The 12,912-nt window shown below is 38.0% G+C and overlaps 1 long non-coding RNA gene across 1 annotated transcript in view; it reads right to left on the reverse strand.

The window, feature by feature from the left end:
- The window catches only part of LOC309640426, a 176,439-nt gene that overhangs the window by 73,427 nt on the left and 90,100 nt on the right, over window positions 1-12,912 (reverse strand). Inside the window, exon 3 of the long non-coding RNA XR_014252207.1 lies at window positions 5,446-5,514. This is a non-coding gene — a long non-coding RNA (uncharacterized lncRNA). The remainder of the gene's footprint in view (window positions 1-5,445; window positions 5,515-12,912) is intronic.

Here is a 12,912-nt window from a genome sequence, read left to right on the forward strand (position 1 = left end):
TCACTTTTTAGAATCTTCCAAGATTATTGCATGTGCAGCCAAGGTTGAGAACCACTGGGGCTGTCCCTGCTTTGTAAAATTGAATACTTAGGCCTATTTTTTAAAGTCTGTCCCATTAACATAATTTGAAATGATATCTTTAGATTTAGACATATCTGTATATCTGTTTTCCTATTCAAGGAATCCCCAAATAGATAAGGAAGACATGGTTATAGCTTGGCAGCTTGAATAACACAATATAAACTGAGCTTGAAATTAAGATAACTTTAGAATAAATCAGTCAAAGAGTTTTATTGTAATGAATTATTAAAGATATCATATTTTTCTGTTGGAAATAACTTTCAAAGAAAGAAACAAAATAAGTAAAGAAACCTTTAACAACCCTGTAAACAAGACAGGGTCCTAACCTGAGAGCACAACATTTGAGAAACACTGTCTAAATTTGTACTAAATTAAAAGAAGTTGCCAGTAATCTACATAATTCACCTTCTCAAGAGTATAGTACAGCCTGGTTGAAGGTAAGTGTAAATTTTTCTGAAAAAAAAAAAGATCCCACTAATATCTCCAAATTAGAGGAAAATATATTCTACAGGGTTCCGCTGCAGAAAATAAAATCCACTCTAGTTACTTGAAGCGGAACAGGATTTGATGAAGGAAATTAAGTTCTTACAAAATTGTTGGAAGATCAGTAGAAATGGGGTTGAATCTGGACAGCTCCCAAAGCCAAACAGCTTCTGCTATGATCAGGAAAGCTGATTCTGCAGGAACCTGCTGAATCAGGGAGCCACATTCTGAATTAAGAAGCTTTAACAGATGACCCCAGAACCATGCACCCTCTGTCATTCTCTATCCATACAAACAAAAATGGATGCCCTACATCCTGCCTCTTTACCCGTGTGACTCAATCACTAATCAATGTATCATAAAAATGCTTCTGCTTGATATATCTAAATCATGTCCAGAACCCTACCTACAAGGGAGGCTAGGAAATGTGATCTTTAAGTTTTTCAGCCTTTGATTCTAGAAGAAGATTGGAATATTTGTTTATAAAGCTACTTTCTATATACTTGGCATCCATATACAACCTACTTTCCATACTTGTATTTCCAAACAACAAAACAACCTCCACAACATGGCTATCAGGTACAGTTTTCTAGCTGTAGACAAGTAGTCATAGGAGGCATTCAAGAGGATTACTAGCGTTCCAGGCATATTCATCTCTCTATTTCCCCCTTGATAATTAGGATCAATTATGGCAGATAAAACAAGATTAGTCTCCTTTTCCTAAAATGGCCAGTTGATGGTCTCATATTCCAATTAAGTTCTTGTATCTGCTGGAGGATGCAATCCTCTCTTAGATATAAGAGCTCTAACCTAGGAGAGCCCCAAATTTCAGCAATAAGAAGCAAAATTTTCTAAGTAGGTCATTCGGTACTACATTGATATAATAGTAAGAGATACCATTCCCTAGTCTCTTACTCTGTTTTCAGACCCTATTATTTCAGCTATGAGAGAAATATGTTGGTCAGAGTTTCAGAGTAAGTACCACATCTATAAGGCAGCATTCCAATCTCACAAGGTGTTATTTCTTAGGTGCTGCCATTACTGAGCTTTCAGTGGTTCATTCCACCATTTCTTAAGGACAACTGCTTCTGAATGGATATTACCATTTAATCTCCTAAGTATGAACATGATGCCTTATTTCTTTTGCTTTAAAATTAGTTCTTTAATCAGAAAAAGTATTGTGTTGGATACTGTGAATAGCTATTTAGTTAGTCCTCAGATGTTTGCTGGCAGAAACACAGTAAGCAGAGAAGGCAAATCCAAATCCAGATTGAGTAATCCATTTCCAGTGAGGAAAATCACTGATCTCTCCATGATGGAAGTGGCTTAATATAATCTAACTATCACCTGGGCATTATTCTGTTGCTGGTAGTTTGGACACTTAGTTGCATCTCAAGTATAGTGGAAGAAAATTCATGTCATTGAGCTGATGTAGAACGTCCATCAGTGCTACCACAACCACTTTGTTCTTTAACCCAATGAGCAAACACTGGAGTGGCTGGAGAAAGATTACCTTTGTCATACACTGAGTGACCATGATGTTCACATGATTTTGAGAACCTGCTCTCGAAAAGTGGGAGTCATAAATAACACATGGCTCAGGATAAATAAGATACAGTACATAAGTTCTGGAGATCTACTGTAAGACTAGTACCTATAGCTATCAATACTGTATAATTTGTACCGTATACTTTGTATGCTTTATATACTTATCAGTAGAGGAACTCTATAGCGAGATGAAGAAGAAAAACAAACAAAACACAAAAAAAGAGAGAACCCTTTTTTATACCTCACTGTGTTCTTTGGTTATGTATCTTTTCTTTAAATTTCTACCATTGATTCTTGTGTTCCAAAGATTGTGCATTTTTCCTTCTTTTTTTAAGCGGTAAAAAAAAAGTGAAAAAAAAGTAGCAGATAAGAACATATTAAGTATGTGTTTTCAATACACTTTTTTTTTTTTTTTTTTTTGGCTGCATCGGGTCTTTAGTTGCAGCATGCAGGATCTTTCATTGCGGTGTGCAGGCTCTTCGCTGCAGCGCACAGGCTTCTCTCTAGTTGTGGTGTGCGCTTGCAGGTTTTCTCCCTCTAGTTGTGGCACGAAGGCTCCAGAGCATGTGGGCTCTGTAGTTTGCAGCATGCAGGGCTCTCTAGTTGAGGCATGTGGGCTCAGTAGTTGTGGCATGCAGGCTTAGTTGCCCCACAGCATGTGGGATCTTAGTTCCCCAACCAGGGATCGAACCCGCATCCCCTGCCTTGCAGGAAGGATTCTTTACCACTGGACCACCAGGGAAGTCCTTTAATACACTTTTTACACTTAAACTTGCTAAGAAATAGACATCATATTAAGTATTCTTACCACAAAATAGTAATAATGATGACAATGATGATGATGATGATGATAAAGGGGGTGGGAGGAAACTTTGGAAGGTGATGAATATGTTTTGGGGAAGTGATGGTGGTAATGCCTTCACAGTGTATATTTACCCCCAAACTCATCAAGTTATACACATTAAATATGTACAGCTTTTTACATATCAATCATACCTTAATAAAGTGTGTTTTTTTTTTAAGGAAAAAAAAAAAGAACACATGACTCAGCCTCTGGGTCTATCTGAAAGGTTCATCAACTTATCTCTTCTTCAAACCTCCTTGTCAAAAATCCTCCAATCTTGTATTTCCCAACCCATCCAATCTTGTATTTCCCAACCCAGTAGCCACTGGCCGTTGCCCATGAATCAAAATGTATACTACATTCAGCCATCTTTCACTCTGGACAAGGTACACCACTAGAACATAGGGTCTGCCCATTGGGAGGATTTCCTTCCCCCCCCCGTCTTTCAATAATACCCTGTGCAAAGCTGTGATGTTTCAGCAGTCAGCCCACTTCCAGCTTAGGCCACATATCATGAGGAACCATTCATAAACAGACTTGAATTTTTTTCTTTCTCAGGTTATATGGAACTTCCCATGAGGTCTTGGGGCTGGGTTGAGGGAAGAATGGAGTAGAAAGACTTGCACAAACCTTATGGCATATATTATACTTCCACGTGATAATAGAGTGCTGCTAGACATGCCCTAATTTATGATTTAGCAAATCAGACACCACTCAGTTTTATGAGAAGCATGAATTCAGCACTCAGTCTGTGTGTATATCTGTGTCCTCCAGTTATATATTCAGTCTCTGCTAGAGTCTAATAGCACACCAAGAGCTGTTTCTCAAAAGGAGAATAGCTACTTGCCAAAAAGAATGTGGTATGTTTGGATTCTGCTACTTATTGAAAATATTGAACACATATGAATATACATATACTTATACATATTATATATATTAATTTATTTTATATAAATTCTATACTCAGGAATTGGAAAAAAAACACAATATATACACGTGGACCTACCAAAAAACTCTGCGGTGGACACTGACCAAAACTCTGTTTATCACTAGAATCTGTAAGTCCCCACTCTGACCAGTAAACCATAGTGGTGACTGGGTCCCCATGGATTAGTGCTATCTCAAAACCAGTATCAATAATCACTGAAAGGACCAGTATCTTTCTTTACCCCATAAAATATCCCTTTGTTATCAGCAATGGGAGGGAGATTTACAGTATGTACTTGTGATGTTTTGGTAGTCTTTCTTCAAGAATACTGATCATTGGTTGACTGAAAATTTGTATTTAATGGTGGTCCAGGACGAATAAAGATCCCAGAAATTTCTTGTTGTAATAAAGAAGGAGGAATCCAAAGTTGCAGGGAGAGCAAACAATGATGCCCTTTCACTCAAAAGGCTCTGGGTCTATGTACTCACTTAGGTCTGGGAATTGGTAGGGAGGCCGTGATTACCATGGTGTCTCAAGTCAGGCCTCTGTTCCCAGACCTTGAGTTTTTAGTGAGCTGCCCATCTATTTCATTCCTAGGGCCCCAAGATCAGTAAGTCACCACTAAAAATTTCTGCCATCAAACCACTTCTACCTACTGAGATAACCATGCTCAGCCATTCTGGCATAGTTAATGCCACACTGGCCTCTGCTACATAAAATTCCATCATTCCCACTAAAGTAGGGATTCTGATTGAATGGCATGTTCTGTCTTCACTTTCAACCTATAGAGAATGGCCATGGCTATCTCACATCGATGTATTTATCAATGATCTGAGTGATCTTGAGAGACATAGTTAGGGGCAGTCGAGTTGATCACACACGTTAAATCCATTCTAACATTCCTAATTCCCTAATACTTGAATTTCTTCTTTTTCATGATACTAAGGAATTTCTGGCATTTCAATTTTATTAGCTTAAGCCACCATTACGTCTAGGAGTCAATCAGCCATCAGACCACAGAAACACTCTCAGATGCTCAGACTACACATTGAATCCCAAATCTCTGGTAATTGTGTCCATACCAATAAATTCACCCCATCACAGCATTGGTCTAGTATCTTCAAAATCTATTTCCCACAAATAATCCCCAGCTTTTGGCTGTTATAATTATATTAGCAAAATCATTTAACTCCTTTTGCTGGTAAGCCTTTTCCTCTAGGGCTTGATGCTGCAATTGTTCCCTAGGACATGCAGAGATCTGATCTGGCTATAAGTGTGGAAGCAATAAGGGTAGGGAGGGTGCTACAAGAAGAGAACTGATATTTCTTTGCAAGGGACTTGCCTCACAAAAGGCTGTTACAGGGTCTTCAAGCAAAGCAAGGTCAACATCATTAGGCAACAGAGGAGCAATAGAGGACTTGGTGAGGTTCGGAGTACAGAGTATACAAATTTATCCAAGTCTTTCTAAATGATATCATTTCAGTGATGGGGTCCAACTTTTTCTGAGTCAATGTTTTCAATTTTGTGAAAAATAAATGGAAAAACTGTCAATTCAACCTACCTTATAATTCAACAAACAATCCGCAGCATCAGACTTTCCATCTGATTTCCATCTAAATTAGTCTTGAGGCTACAAAAGATGAGAGATTCTTTAAGGACAGTTGTAAAAATTCTTTGATTCTCAGATGGTTTCTAGGGCTGAGAATGTAAAATATTGAGCCTACCTTTTTCTTATAGCTCACCGGCACAATTCAGAAAAAAACAAAACAACCCACTCCCAAGTCCTTTTCTTCCTCACGTCCTCCATAGTGGTCTATCACAGTGGATGACCAGAGGTAATTGCTTAAGTACTTAAGTAATTGCTCATTCTGTGCTGCAAGTGCCTTTAAACAAAATCAAGTCCATTTCTTTCCTGTTTTATTGTCTATAACCACTTCTGGTACTAATTACTCAGGTTATCACTCGGGTCTCAGCCACATACAATAGAATCCACTTTAATCAGTTTAAGCAGAAAGTCTTTATTATAGGGAACTATGTGCTTCTGTAAATTTTATAGAGGTAGAGGAGCAGGATTCAGGCTAATATCCCAGGACTGACTCCTAGCCCTTAAAACCACTCTGCCTCTGCTGTGATTGAGAAAGTGACCACCACCACTACAGAAAGGTAACAAATCAAGAGCCCATTTGTACTACTGATGACTGCAAAACCATACTATCTCTGACATGACTGAGGACACTGCCACCACAGGACACACGGACACCCTGGGAACACAGTGGCACCACCCCGTGACAGGAAGCAGCTGATAGGAAAACCATCTGCCACATTAGGGGGTCACCCTCTCATATGCTGGCTCCAGAACCGTGTCACCTCTCCCCACAACCTCTGCCCCCACACTCTCCCTCTCCTGCCTGTGTTCACTTTTTAATCAAAGTCTCATGCAATAGCATCTGACTGATGAAACATAAGTCCTATCTAAAACTGACTTCTGGAGATCTGGGAATGCAGTGTTCGCATACTAAGAAGGATTTAGGGTGGATGTTGAGTTAGCCATTAACACTTGTAGCTTCTCCTTTCACTGCATATCAGAAAAAGTTCAAAATCGTAACGATAGGCCTAGAAAAGACACCACAGTTTGCCTTATTTTTTCTCTGCTCCATGAATGGTGGGAAGACAGGTAAAATTTACAAAGAGCCATAGTTAGAACCAATGATCCACATCCACAAATTATACTATAAGGCAAACTATATTGACAGGTCTACAAAAATTCATGGGGCTTTTTCAACAGCTTAATTGAGGTATAATCGATGTGCAACATACTATATATATATATAAAGTATACAACACGATGAGTTTTGATATATGTACACACCCATGAAAACATTGACACATCAAGATAATGAACATACCCATCAGCCTGGAAAGTTTTCCCAGGTCCCTTTATAACCCATGCCTATAGGAGTTCTTTTAATTTGACATTACATCATTAGCCAACTCATTCTTTTTTTTTTTTTTAAGAAAACTACACACCTTTACTTTTTTTTTTTTGGCTGTGTTGGGTCTTCGTTGCTACGTGCAGGCTCTCTCTATTTGCAGTGAGCAGGGGCTACTCTTTGTTGCAGTGTGCAGGCTTCTCTTTGTGGTGGCTTCTTTTGTTGTGGAGCACGGGCTCTAGGCACGCGGGCTTCAGTAGTTGTGGCACGCGGGCTCACTAGTTGTGGCTCACGGGCTCTAGAGCGCAGGCTCAGTAGTTGTGGCGCACGGGCTTAGTTGCTACGCTGCATGTGGGATCTTCCCGGACCAGGGCTCAAACCCGTGTCCCCTGCATTGGCAGGTGGATTCTTAACCACTGCACCACGAGGTTAAATCCCCAACTCATTCTTAAATAGAGGAACAAACCAAACCCTCTCCCAACAAAGAAGGATATTTTCTCAAATCCAAAAAGCTAAACTTTCAGTACAACAATTCAAGTTCATTCTTAGATGATCCAGAAAAAAAAATCAACATGTTGGGGCATAGCCCTAGTTCTCTCCTTACCCACCACAAAAATCAATATTACGAGACAGATAACATAAACCATTGGTTCTTAAATGTGTATAACAGAATACTGATGTGTAGTTAGTGTCACAAATGTCTCTCCAAATTTGGATCAGTGTGAAGAAATTTTATTTGCTACAATGGAGAACACATACTACGGATAGCAATGCCTATCAGCAACTGAGATGAGCATGTCATAAAACACAGGTACAACTTGCAGCCAATGAGACATAAAAGGTACAATAAATGAGAGATGAGAGAAACCAAAAAGGATTTTGTGTTTACTAAAACAAACCCAAAAATGTCTGATGTTAAGTATATGAGAAAGAATGCCAGGGTAGTAAACAGTTCTATTCAAACAGCAACATAACATTAGACGCTACCAAGGGAACAGTGTAATGCATTTCAAATATATCGCCCCCAAATTCTAGTATTTAGAAATGTGACATGAACATAAATAGGATAGAAGCCACTGGGAGGGGAAAAAAACACACCTAAACCAGTGGCTCTCAGACTCTGTATGCCTCAGAATCACCTGGGGGGCTTCATAAAATACAGACTGCTGAGTCCCACCCCAGGGATTCTGATTCAAGAGGTCTCAGGTGGGGGTCGAAGAATTAACATATCTAATAAGTGCCCAGATGATGCCGATGCGGATGGTTTGTGGACCACACGATAAGAGCTGCGACTGATCTAGACTTCTAGTTTAATTCCCAGGAGAAGTATTCAATGGGAGTCAAAGATGCAGAACATGTTGAAAAATTTTTCATTTCCCAACTGTTTCATTGCTTACTTCAGGTGTCCTAATTGACAATATTGGATTTCTATTGCTTTTACTTAGTATCCATTATTTTCCCTTTTAATTTTTTTCTCATTGTCCCTTTCCTCTTTATTTCGACATGGCTTTCTCAAGCCTGTCTTCTACATTATGGATTTTGTTTTCTCTACGTTTCGTTTGCTTTTCACTGCTTCAGATGCTCTGATTTCTCCGATGATATTTCTTTTCCTTAATTTCCGAACTTCCTTTGCCATTTCTCTTTTCTTCTTATTTATTCATTTCTTAGGTCATATCGTCTCATCTTTCATCTCTTGCTTTATAGAGTTCTTGATTTCTCTAATTTCCTTTAGAGGTCAAATTAGTTATTAAACACTTCTTTCTTTACTTGAATTATCTCTTCTCAATTGTGCTATTTTTGTGTCATTTTTATGCCACGCTTTTATTTTTCCTTCTTCTGGGGGACAGGATTTTTGCATAAATTCAATGTGTGTTTTCTCTTTTCTCTGCCATTTATTCCTTAGTTGGGGGACATCCCCTCTGGTTATGCTACATGTTCACCTGAAGTAAACAATGAAATAATTGGAAAATGAAAATTTTTTCAATATGTTATATTGAAGCTAGGTTTCTGATTTGAGAAATCTTTAATATGATAAAAAAAAAATACATAGCCTCTTGAAGAAATGGAAGTTCGAGTTAATATATGGAGAACAGTATGGAGGCTCCTTAAAAAACTAAAAACAGAGTTACCATATGATCCAGCAATCCCACTCCTGGGCATATATCAGGAAAAGATGAAAACTCTAATTCAAAAAGATACATGCACCGCAGTGTTCATGGCAGCACTGTTTACAATAACCAAGACATGGAAGCAATCTAAGTGTCCATCGACAGATGAATGGATAAAGAAGATGCGGTATATTACTGAGATTATTACTCAGCTATAAAAAGGAATGAAATAGTGCCATTTGCAGCAACATGGATGGACCTACTGATTAACATACTAAGTAAGTCAGAAAGAGAAAAACAAACACCATATGATATCACATATGTGGAATCTAAAAAAACGAAGTTATTTACAAAACAGAAAGAGACTCACAGACTCACAGACATAGAAAACAAACTTATGGTTACCAAAAGGGAATGTGGGGGGGAGAGATAAATTAGGAGTTTGGGATTAACATATGCACACTACTATATATAAAATAGATAAACAACAATGACCTTCTCTATGGCACAGGGAGCTATAGTCAAGATCTTGTAATAACCTATAATGGAAAAGTATCTGAAAAAGAATATATATATATATATGAATGAAACAATCACTTTGCTGTACACCTGAAAGTAACACAATACTGTAAATCAACTATACTTCAATAATTTTTTTAAAAAAGAGCTCCTAAGCAGAAGAATCATGTCCCCTCAATTCCCATGACTGAAGTGTTGCTTGAGGGTTTTTGCCTTCACCTCATCTCTGCCCTGATGAAACAATTCCAATGGCGGGGTCACTCTCAACCTTCTGTTTTCAGGTTTCATGTCAAATTCTCAGAACCCTTTCCTGACCGTCTTCTATAAAGCAGACTTTGAATTATTACCACTTCAACCTAATTATTTGTTCCTTGGCTTTTTTAATTTTCAAAACATTATTCTGTCTTTAATTATTTGTAACTTCCCAATAAAATTTAAACTCCACAAGGAGAGAAATCATGTTTGTCTTGTTACTGCTGTGTTCCTAGCATCTACTACAGTGATTGGCACATAGTAGTTAATCAAAAAATGTGTTAAATGACTTAATAAAGAATTATAAAATTAATACAATTAAAACCACATTTTAGACTGTAAGGTCAAATGGTATAAACTAGAGTCTAGAATTAGACCCAAGCATACATGCATTATTATTTTAAGTTGGCAGAGCAGTATTCAGTACCTGAGGCATTGACTGGACATTTGGAAAAATAATAAGGCACAATCCCCTATGTGAATGGCTTTTGAGGAAGTCAGGGGATGGTGAATAAGTTAGCACAGAACAAAAAGAAGAAAACAGATTCAGAAAATCAGATATGCATGAAGTCAAAAGTTTAGTGTGGCAGGATCTCAGAAAACACTATAAGATATAAGCCATCAGGAATTTGCAGATGTCTTAGGAAAGGCTTCACCCATTTCTTGGAATAGAGGATTATACAAATCTTACCTAATTCTGAAAGAGAAACTGATATCTGGGTTACATACACATAACACTGAAGCAAGAACTTTAAAAAAAATGGATAGTTTTGACTGTACAAATTGAAACCTCTTATATTACAAAAGTAATAGTCACCACAAATAAGACTGAACAATTAATTACAACCCAAATGAAAAGTTGCAACATATTTGGGAAATGATTATTGTTTGTAATATACAAATAACTCTCATAAATCAATAAGAAAATGAAAATTACTGAAGGACACAAAGAGACAATCACACACACACATACAACAACAACAAGTAATGATCCTACTCTCCCATCCCCCCAAATAAAACCCTAAATATATAGGGTATATGGTGTTAACTATAGTCAAATACATAAAGTACATTGAAATATCATTTTTTTACCCATTAGATTAGCAATGATTAAAAAGATTGACAATATCCAAAGCTGACAAGAATGTAGGGAAATAGACCATCTCAAATACTGTTAGAGGATTTAGTTTAGAAATATATATTAAAAAATTAACACTTTGACTTAGCAGTTCCTCTTCAAAGTATTTCTCCCAAGAAAACAATGTGTCAATTGCAATTTCAAACTTAGCAAAACAAAAAGAAAACTCTTATACTCCCAACAAAACTTATCAATCTCCCAATTTTTCCCATCTTACTACATGGCACCTCCAGATACCTAATTGCTCCAGAAAGAAACTTGATTATCCTTGATCTCTCCTTTCTCTCACTTCCTACAGCCAGCTCAACAAGTCTTTTCAACTCTACCTCCAAAATCTATCCCAGATCCATCCTCTTCTCTCCTCTCCACTGTCCACACTGTAGTCCAGACCACTATCATATTTTCCCTGCATCCCTGCAAATAGCTTCCTGACTAATCTTACTTCTACTCTCATGATCTGACCCCAACACTGAAGCCAAAATTAAGCCCTTTAATCAAAAAATTGTATTTTTTAAAGTAAATGCTCAAAGTCCTAAAATTTCTCTCATCTTTAAATCTGACTACCAAATTACAACAAACCTTCCTCTACTCCACATCCTATTCTAGCTTTTTCTCTGCTCTCTTTTATAGCAAAAAAAAAAAAAAAAAAAAAAACTTATTGTCTATAACCTCCATCTCTATTTTCTCACTTCTTTTCTTTCTCAAACCCTCTCCCTTCAGGCTTTCATCCACACCTCCTACCAAAAACCTCGTGGACATCATGAACTTCACAGTATTAAACCCAAGAGTCAATTCTCAGTCCTCTTGCTACTTGACTCCCCAGCAGCATTTGACACTGTTGATCTTGCCTCCTTCCTCAAATACTTTATTCATTTAGCTTTTGAGATACCACAACTTCCTGAGCTTTCTCCTACCTCTGGCCATTCCAACTAGCACTTCTCTCCATGGGATCTCTAAACGTCAGCGTTCCCCAAACTCCTTCCTCAGACATTTTCTCTTCCCTCTGTTTACTCACTCCCTACATGCATTCATGTATTGCTACAGCTTTAAATATCCTCCAAATGTTAATATCTCCAAATTTATGTCTCCAGATCTGACCCTTGCCCTGAATCCAGGCTTGTATATTCAATTGCCAACTCAGCGTCTCCACGTAGACATCTAATAGGCATCTACAGCTTAACGTATACAAAATGTACTCTTATCTTCCTCCTCAAAACTTCTTCTTTCCTGGCCTTGTACATTTTCAAAACTGGCACCACCACTCACCATATACATAAGGCAAAGCCACTGGATTCTAGCTTGACTGCTTTCTCTAAGACTCCATATCCAATCCATCAGTAAATCCTATTAGCTCTTCCTTTTCAGTACATTCTGAAGCTGACAATGTTTCCCCACTTCTGTTACTATCACCCACCTCAAAGCCACCATCATCTTTCTCTGGACTAATTTCAGAGTCTCCTAGCTCTCCTCCTTACTTCCATCACTTCCCCTTTCATACAGCAGCTAAGGTAACCTTCCTAAAAAAATGTGATATCATGTCGCTCTCCTGCTCGAAACCTTCCAATCTCTTCCCATTCTATTTAGAAGAAAACCATTGTCCTTGCTGATCCTGCCTTTCCCTCTGCCCAGAACAATTACCCCCACCTATTGGCTTGGTTTACTTTTCACTTCTTGTAGATCTATGTCAAGTGTCATCTCCTCTAAAAGAGCTTCCAGACCACCCTACCTAAAATAACATGTGTACACACACACACACACACACACACACACACACACACACCCCACTACCCTGCTTTAGTTTTCACATACATTTCTACCTGACATTAGGAAGCTAGAATGTCAGCTTGAAAAGGGCAGGGACTTCCTCTGTTTTGGTCATTACTGAATGAGTGGCATCCCCTATATTCTATGGCCTGGAACATGGTTGGTATGAGACAATTGCTCCATAAATACTTGATGAAAAATGGATTGAATAAATGAGTGGTTCCCTTGCTCCTTCACCTAAAATCAGCACCTCTACCACACAATTTCCCCAAACAGCATTGAGAACTTTAAAAAAAAAAATCCTACTTACAATAAAA

The sequence above is a fragment of the Balaenoptera physalus genome (assembly GCF_965194825.1).
Source record: "Balaenoptera physalus genome assembly, chromosome: 13".
NCBI classification, from domain to species: domain Eukaryota; kingdom Metazoa; phylum Chordata; class Mammalia; order Artiodactyla; family Balaenopteridae; genus Balaenoptera; species Balaenoptera physalus.